Source organism: Quercus suber, unplaced genomic scaffold, assembly GCF_002906115.3.
Source record: "Quercus suber isolate HL8 unplaced genomic scaffold, Cork oak 2.0 scaffold_350, whole genome shotgun sequence".
Classification (NCBI taxonomy): Eukaryota; Viridiplantae; Streptophyta; class Magnoliopsida; order Fagales; family Fagaceae; genus Quercus; species Quercus suber.
In genome coordinates this window covers 415,354-424,553 of record NW_027069802.1, presented here as the reverse complement: position 1 = coordinate 424,553, position 9,200 = coordinate 415,354, and the positions used below count along the sequence as shown (strand labels likewise).

The following is a 9,200-nucleotide window of genomic DNA, read 5'->3' as shown; positions in this document are numbered from 1 at the left end:
CACAGCCTATTTCAAAGCATATTCTTTTTGGTAAGAACAAGTTGTGTATTATAAAAGCTTTCAACATTGACAAAGTTTTGGTGCTTAATTCTACAACTTTGTCTTTTTTTAATTATCTATTTATTTAATTACCCCAAAAAAATTATCTATTTATTTATTTGGGTGTGACAGCAAGACCATAAGACCTTTGAGCCAACCCAACTTCGCCCTCAATATCAACCATTACTGTTTGCATGTGAAGGCCATCCTTCATGATCTCTTCATTGGCACTTTAAACAGAACACGTATAGAATATATATATATATATTTATATATAAACCCTTTGACTTCACTTTTTTATCTTTTTTAATCTTGTTCCCTCATCTCCTTTGACTTTACTTCAAATTATACGATCCAAATCTCAAAATGTAAATTACTTCACTGCTTTTTTTTTTAATTTTTTGGTTTTTCAACGATTGAAAATTATATAATATAACTTATTCGATTTTGACATGTACACACCACTACACCGGTGATTGTATTGTATCAAATGCAAGGGTAGATTTTGGTTAACTTTATTGGTTAAGGAATTTTGATTTGAATCTTACCTAGATTAAAAAGAAATGTAGTAATGTCTTGATGGGAAGGTAAAGATTAAAAAGTATTAAGACTAATCATCTTTAACGGATTTTGCAGATTTTAAATCTTGTCCTAACTAAAATTGCAAGGATTATGCCCATATGGTTGATTTGGAATTGCTACAGTTAAAACTAAAATTAAACAAGAATTGTGCAATTTAAAGGAAAATTTTTTGAATCAATGTTGTTCTCTCTTTAATTGTACTAATTAAAATTGAATAACCTTTTCAATTTTATCTTCCTTTATTATTGTATAACCTTTTCAAATAGCCATTTTTTTTTATTTCTTTTTTCTTCTATCTTTTTTCTTTTTTATAGAATAACCCTATTTTTATAAAAAAGGAAAAATCTTCCAGACGGAAACTTAATTAATTTGTAATCCTGAAATATTTGGAATGTTATAAAATTGCGCTGGAAGGCCCATACAAGGCGATATTGCGCTTCCTATATTTTTTATTTTTTTTTTTTTTTTTTTTTTTTGGAGAATCAGAAATTTCTATTTTTGTTCCGTGTCTAGTAACTACACCTTTAAGAACATGGTCAAGGAAGGCAAAGAGTCCAATCAGAGAGAACCATTTGCAATCAAAGAAATTGGGGAAAGAGGGGTTGGATGAGGTGAGGTTCATGGTAGATGTGAATCTTATGGGGATTTCTAATATGCTCAAAGAAGCTTTTCCCACTATGAAGAATTGGAGGGATTATGGGTCATGTCCTCCCAGGCCAGTCAGGTAGGACATCCCAAAATCTAACTCAATTCTAAAAACTGAATTAATAAATACATATTATTCTTTTGTAATTTTGAATCTATATCTTTTTCAGTGTGTATCCTTGGGCTTCGTGGTTTGATAGAGGCGTTGCAATAGGAGGTTTATTTTCTTTGACGTTCAAGTCTCTTAAATTCCCTCCAGACATTGATACCCCTGGTTTAGTAGAAAGGTATGGAAATTGAGTTGTCTATGTCCTTATTTACGCTGCATTTTTTTTAATTTATTCTTAGCAACATATTGGTGACACATTGTGTTGTAACTTGCAAGTAAGAGGCTTTGATTAGGAGCTTGTGTTTAGTTGTGACAAATATATTTTTATGACTCCCAACTCTTTACTGTGAGTTTACTTTGTGATTTGTTTCCCTTTCATGATGTCCCCTCATTGCACATTAGAAAAATCTGAATCCTAATCTTCAATATTTGGGTTGGTACCTAGATGTGTATGTGTATGTTTATAAAATTAGGTTTTGCTGAAGTGGGATTTGTGTCTAGTTAAAATGGGATTTTGTTGAATTAGTGATTAACCTAATTGGGTATGAAGAAGTTATGGGGTAAAGTTAATTCTTTGTGGTGTTTTGTGTATGTTCTAAAGTTGTTTGCAATGATTTATCAATTGCAATTACAGGTAGCACCTCTCTCCTCTCTCTCTCAACATTAGGGTCAATAACACATACTTTTATATGCTCAAAACTCAAAGTGGCAATTAGATCTACACACATACCAAAAAAAAAAAAAAAGGTGGCAATTAGCAGCCTAGAAGTTGAATGAAGGTTTTGAGGAAGAGGGCTAGTGGGGTACAAACCCAGTGTTCAGGCACTACTAGAGGGGTTTTTGTTGTTTTGAGATTTTCATCAATTTAATGTGCTCATGTTTATTAATAATCTCATCATGTAAGCTATGGTTTTGTTTGGATTGCTCTTGATACCTTTTAAGTGTGATTTTATTATTATCTGAAGATATGTATATTGTGGCAATATATTTGTACAATCTTTTTATTTCAAAAACATAAACAATGAAAATGATGCTGAGATTGTATTTGCATTTGGTAGAGTGATTTTGGAAAATCCTTCCTTCAACTTTTCTTGAATCAAACTTTTAGACCCCTTTCATTGAACTTTTAGTAGGTCTTTTTTTTGCAACACATTACTTAACCCAATAGCTAAAGGAAATGGGTTTGGGCAATTGGACCCAATAATGTTGTATCAATTTTTTCTTTGTTTCTTGTCCATGTGGGACTTCCACTCACATTTGATATCGGCAAATTTTTGTTGCTTCATCTTCTGTGAGGCTACACTGATATATATTTTGGCGTTGCTGGTTAGAGTATCCAATGTGGTCTTACGGTGAGACATGCAATTAACATAGGATGGAATTGATTTGCGCACCAGATGTCGGCTGAACAACTCTACTGATATTGCGGTATTTTGAAAACAGGAAAAAGGTTACCTAGTTAATGGGTCCCTACCAAAGAATGAATTTTTGTGGATATAACCTTCCAGAGCAAACAACTGTTGCCTGTAAGTAAAAGTTGTTTCAAACATTTTTCTTTGTATTTGCTATTGGCATTTGATGTCTGATGAACCAGAAGATATGATGACTTGATAGGGCTATTTACACTTAAGGTTAAGATTATAATTATCCAATGCTATTCTTAAGAGCAAGGAAATATGAGACTGAATGTGCCTTTTCAACATTAAAACGTTATTCCAATGACTTACAGTGGCATCATGCTGTGTGCTACATATTCATATAATATTTTGCATTAACAATTAATGATAATTTCTGTATTTCTTCCAGTAAGGAGTTTTCTCTCGAACTAATAAGTTTGATGGCAATGCGTTCCAAATTCTCACTATTAAAATGTGGCTTCAGTGTTCACGCCACAATGCTTCTGGTTGAACATTCAGGTAAATAAAAGATCACAATTCCTTCTTAAATTTTTAATTGGATCTTCTTTCTTCTTATCTTTGGTAAGATGTTTCTCTAAACATGTAGGATCTATTTGCACAGTTATCATTTGACCCACCCATAAATATAAGCTCGGCACAGAAATTTTCCTCTACAAATTTGAACATCTGTCTGTAAACTTTTATCAGATCTTAAGTGCATTTTGATAATCTCTTCCCAATATGGATTCTGATACAGTGGCTTTATGCTTTCTGTAGCTAAATGATTTTCAACTTATAGATATATTTTTGCAAGGATTCTTATAACTGTAGAATTAATGCTAAGTTTCAAAACTATTTCTAACATATCACAAGTTAGAATAAGAAGCACTAGGAGTTTAATAGACATGGTCTCTCTGAACCAATAAGGAAGGTGTAGATTTGACACTAATGCCAGGTACTTTCCAAATTGATTAACTCACTATTAAAAATGGGGCTTTCAACGTTCACACCCACAATGCTTCTGAGCCTATTACAACAATTCCGTATCTCTACATCACAGCAGGAAGCCTCTTTAAAGCTAAATCCAATAATACATTAGAGTGTAAGGTAGTAATTTTCATTCCAACTAGAGTTCCTTCTTCATTTTCTCTAAATTTTTTTTTTTTAATAAGTAATACTTGTTAATTTCATCTTTCTCACATTCCTAAATGCATGCTAGCATAGAACCAACATAGTTGCAAGTCTTTTTTATCCATCTTTATTTTGAATGTGTGATAGAATTTCATTGTCACAAAAGTTTATGAATTTTGACACTTAACACCATCTATTCCATTTCTGGTCAAGCTTTGCTTGTTAAGTTTTTAACTTGTCAACAAATTTTTTTTATTTTGTTTGGGAACGAGTTGTGTGTAAAGATCTGGAGTATAAATTAGTTTGTAGCAATGATCAACTCGTTGGCATATTTGATAAAGGCCTCTCATTTCAATGTTTCATTGATTTCAACCACAAAGGCGCAAACTCATGCTCACTGCTGTGCCCATTCATGTGCCAAGACAGTTGCGGAGTTAATTACCCATCTGTTGCAGTCCGTTGCTTTGAGTCAGTTACCAATATGTTGTGATGTTTGATTGAGCAGTAACAATAGTTGTTAATGTATTTCCACACGACTTAGTGGCAAAAAGCATTACCTTCTCTGTGTAAATATAGTGGACGTCAGTATGTGAATGTACCGAATCAAAGGTGCTTCAACTCCACTTCATTAAAAAAAACAAAACAAAAAACAAAAACCTCCATTGAGCTTCATTTTGTTTTTATTTATTTATAAGTTTTAGTATAATTTTTTGGGTATAATTTTGCATTTCTTCATCGCGTGCATCACAAGTCAATAAGCTTTAAAACAGTTAGTGAATACCCCAAGAGAGTTGATTGTATTAGAAAAGGCGGTGTACAATTAGTCCTAAGTTTCTCCAAGTAAAAAATACAAGCACCACCATTAGTATCTTGTCTAATATTTTCTTCCTAATTGACCAAATGAATTTAGTTAATTACGCTATTGATATATCCAATTTGAACTTTAAAATGAGTGGCATTAGAAGTTTCATCAACACTACATATTGGTGGGATGAATTTTATTATTATTATTATTATTATTATTATTAGCGTAAACTGTTTTTCACCATTTTTTTGAATAACCTCACTAAAATTAATAACAAGCACAACGACTTAGACACTACTTCTTTGACCAATACCTTCTCTCAACTTTGGGTCACTTTCAGGCAAACTTTGGCAGTTCCAATTTGATGTTATTTTACTCAACTGGATTAATGAAATTTTCAACAAGAAAAGATAAAGAAAAAAACCTCTATAGAGCTCCATTTTGTTTGTGTGCATGGTTTGTGTTTAATTATAGGTATATGGCCTGATAGTTTCCGTTCAAATGACACATATTTTAATTTTTCTTCAGAAATTATCAAAAGAAAATATTATGCTCGCACAAGAATTTAAAGGTTTTTAGCTTTTCTTGAATTTAAAAATGTTATATGTAGTAGTAATAATCAATGACGAAGATTTTTAGATTTATTGGTATATTAATTTATTTTTCTTTTCCAATCTTTTCTACAACTTATAATGAAGATTTTAAATTAAAAAAATCAGTATCTTTTACTTTTCTTTATTCCCTTGGCATCTTGACTGATCTAAATCGTTTTCATACAAATCTGTTTTGCTGTAGGAAAATTACCAGCAAGCCAAGAGTACAAATTGTTGGCTTGAGTTTACCAAAAAAATTGTTAGCTTAAAAAAGAACAAAAAATATTGTCAAATGTTTTAACCATGTTTTATGTGAGTAAACTATGACAAAATGCAAAAGACCCTCCAACAAAAAAAAATTTAAGTAAAATATAAAATAGATATATATATATTATATATTTTTTTTTTTTCATCTTCTTCCTTTCTCTATCTTGTCTCCTTCTTCCCTCTCATGAAACACACAAAATAGTAAAAGGCATTCTTGATAATTGCTTCACCTCTTCACACATGGAGTACATGACTTTCTAGTAACCAACTAGAGGGATTTCACAAGGTCAAAAAACAAATCCAATGTATACGGTAAGAATTTCCAATGTCTCTTTTCATCAAATGAATGTTGAAATCTTTGCACAAATTTTGATTAGCACAGATTGTGCCCAGGGCCTAACACCTTTTTTTTTTTTTTTTTTTTGGGTTATCGACCTGACATTTTTTGACTTGACATGGATTGCACTTTCACAACATATTGATATATGGAGAAAAAAGCTATATATTTTGTGAATTTAACATCAGTGCGCAAGGGAAGAAATTTTGTTTAGAGTAAAAAACAACTTTAGCAGAATAGAGAACAAAACAGTATAGTCATATGTTTTGTCTATACTTGGGATGGTAAGTCACACTTAGGAAAATTGGACCCTTTTCCTTTCTATAAATAGGGGGTCCCAATGGGATGAGAGGCTAGCAATTTTCTCTCCAAAACATTGTGGGAACATAAAAGTTTTCCCTTCTAGACTTTTCACGCTTAAAGAACATGACTTTCCAACTAATCATACTAGAGTCTTTACGTTTTATTATCTATAGCGATTTCACAACATTAAGAACAAACCCTAGTATATACAGTATCAAATTCCATTGTCTCCTATTACATCAAATGAGTGTTTAATTTTTCACACAAAAGTATATTGAATAGTAAAGATTGTGAGCCATGGTCTCAACTACAACTCTCAACTCTCAAGCATGTTGGACTTGGATGATACTTTCCACAATATATCATTATGAAATGTAGAAAAAATTTGGAGTGTACATAACAAAAATTTCATCCTAGTAATACATTTATAGTTTAATACCCAGCCACTTTGTTGGGTTAGTGAGGGACATATTCCAATTCAATGATTCTTGAATTTTGTATACAAGTAATAATCAATGAAATTTCCATCTAAAATAAGTCGAACTTTTGGTAGGGAAGAAAATTGATATCTAGACAAATCAAGCTACAAGGCCAACCAAAATGGACTATATTCTTAATTTCTTATCTTGATTTGTTCCATGTACAAGACTTAAAGTCAATGCTTGGCGTTTAAGAGTTGAACATCTTATCTAAAGTCCATGCTCTAAAGCTTGAGAAAAAATCCATTTAAATTTTCAACCAACACAAAAGAAGAAATTATAAAGGAATTAAAGAAAAAAAGAATTGTAAAAATAACAAAAATTTAATCTATGCTTAAATTCCTATAAGGATGAACACAATAGCAATAGCCTTTTTTAATCTATACTTGTACCTAATGTACAATAGTTATATCTCTTTGTTAGTGATTAATGCAGCTAGACCGAAGTGGACTAAATTGAATTTTTTTTTTTTTGGATAACTATGTCTACAGGTTTTTCTTTTTAAATTTGGGTGTTGTAATGTTTTTCATTGGAAAATTAAAATCCTCTTGCTGCGTATAATTTATGAAAAATTTTATTCAATTCTCAACCTTCTTTCTTTTTCTCTCTTTCTATATATATATATATATATATTTTTTTTTCTTTTTTTGAGGAATTGTAGGCTATGATTGAAATTCTTGTTCTGTGAGCATGGTTTGTGTTTAATTTTAAGTATATTTTTTGTTCAAATGACAACTATTTTAATTCTCCCTTGGAATTAATATATATATATATATATTTATTTATTTATTTATTTATTATTAATGCAGAAGAATGTTAAGGTTTTTGAGCTTTCTTTAATTTAGAAATATTATTTGGAATTCGAATGAAATTTTTGAATTTTTAGTTACTTTACAGATGAACAATTGGGAGAACGTAATCGTAATTCTCATTGATTCTATGAAATGATACATCTCTCTTTTATATACAAGAAAACAGGGTAAGAAATTAGCTAACTAATATAACGGCTACAACAGAAAGAATAACAGAAAATCCTGCCAACTCTAACAGCCTATCAGTAAAAACCATGTGGTAACGCTTAGTTTATAGTGAAATTATTTAGACGACAAGTAGCATAACAATAGCTTAGAACTAAGCAATAAAAGCACACTGAGATGTTTAATTGCTTCAATCTTTAATATATACTTTGTTGTGGATCAAATTTCAGTTAATTTTATATACAGTAAACAAATCATATTCAATTATATTTTATCCAAAACCAAGACATGTCTAGCTCTAGCCAAAATGAATTTGATTCATACACCTTAAAATGCAGCGGGGGAAGGACACTGGGCGGGATCTATCAGTAGCAAATGCGTACGTAGCCTCTTTCATTGCATATTCTTTTTGCTAAGCATAACTTGTACATTATAAACGCTACCAGCATTTGACAAAGTTTGATGCTTAATTCCGCAGCCCCTTTTTTTCATCATTAACCTTTGCAAAATCTACAAAGACCGTTTGTTTGTGATGCTCATCATGATCTCCATGTTGCCACTTTAAACAGAACACCTCTAGAATGCATTCAACCCTTTCACTTCACTTTTTTAGTATTTTTCCTTGTTTCTTTTGACACTACTTCAAATAATACAATTCAATTAGCATTTGTTTCTTTTGGTAGTTAGCATTTGTCCAAATTTTATTTTAACTCACGTAAATTTATTTTTTCTACTTTGATATAGCATTTGAAAATACACTTCACATCAATTATTTTTATTTTCATATGCCATTATTTTTTAATCCCTCTGTGTGATGCATCAAACTCATCAACAGTCAAAACACCATTCTCCACTAGCAAACCCACCACTACTCCCACAACTCACCACCACCTCAAAGGCTTAAACCCACCACCATTCTTGCACAAACCACCACCACCTCAGAGGCTTAAACCCACCATCATTCTCACAACCAATCACCACCTTTGCCTCCAAGGGTCAAACCCACAACTCATAACCACCACCTCCATCAAAACCATCAACAAAGACACCAAATCCAACAAAACCCACTGTAATCTTCACCAACCAATCCCCATTGATCTCCTCTAACAAACCAACAAACAGGAGAGAGAGAGAGAGAGAGGTATGAGTGAGGAAAGGAGCGAGAGGCAGGTGGCTTGGCGAGATTAGTTGTGGGCCGAGATCACTGTGTGTGTGTGTGTGAGAGAGAGAGAGAGAGAGAGAGAGAGAGGTATGTGAAAGGAGAGAGATAAAAATAGAATAAAATAATGAGAGGAGAGAGACAAAGAAAAAGAAATTAAATTTTCTTTTTAGCAATGGTGTCCGTACCATTCCAAATTTGAAACGGTAAGATTATTCACATTAGGTATTGTTATGCTATTTGTTGGTAATATTTAGCATCAATGCCTTAAAACCCCCCATTACCTGGTCTTGCAAAGTATTGCAATTGCAAAAAAATTCGCAATTGTGCTACAGTGCCATCCTATTTTTATGATGGCACTGTAGCAACTTGTATAA

At 31.8% G+C, this 9,200-nt stretch overlaps 1 long non-coding RNA gene across 1 annotated transcript; it reads left to right on the top strand.

Moving 5' to 3' along the window:
* The first annotated feature begins 1,072 nt into the window (after positions 1-1,072).
* LOC112006245 (uncharacterized) lies at positions 1,073-3,406 on the top strand. Its single transcript, XR_010623611.1, has 4 exons — positions 1,073-1,345; positions 1,437-1,553; positions 2,707-2,901; positions 3,182-3,406. It is a non-coding gene; the product is annotated as an uncharacterized LOC112006245 (long non-coding RNA).
* The last annotated feature ends 5,794 nt before the right edge of the window (positions 3,407-9,200 follow it).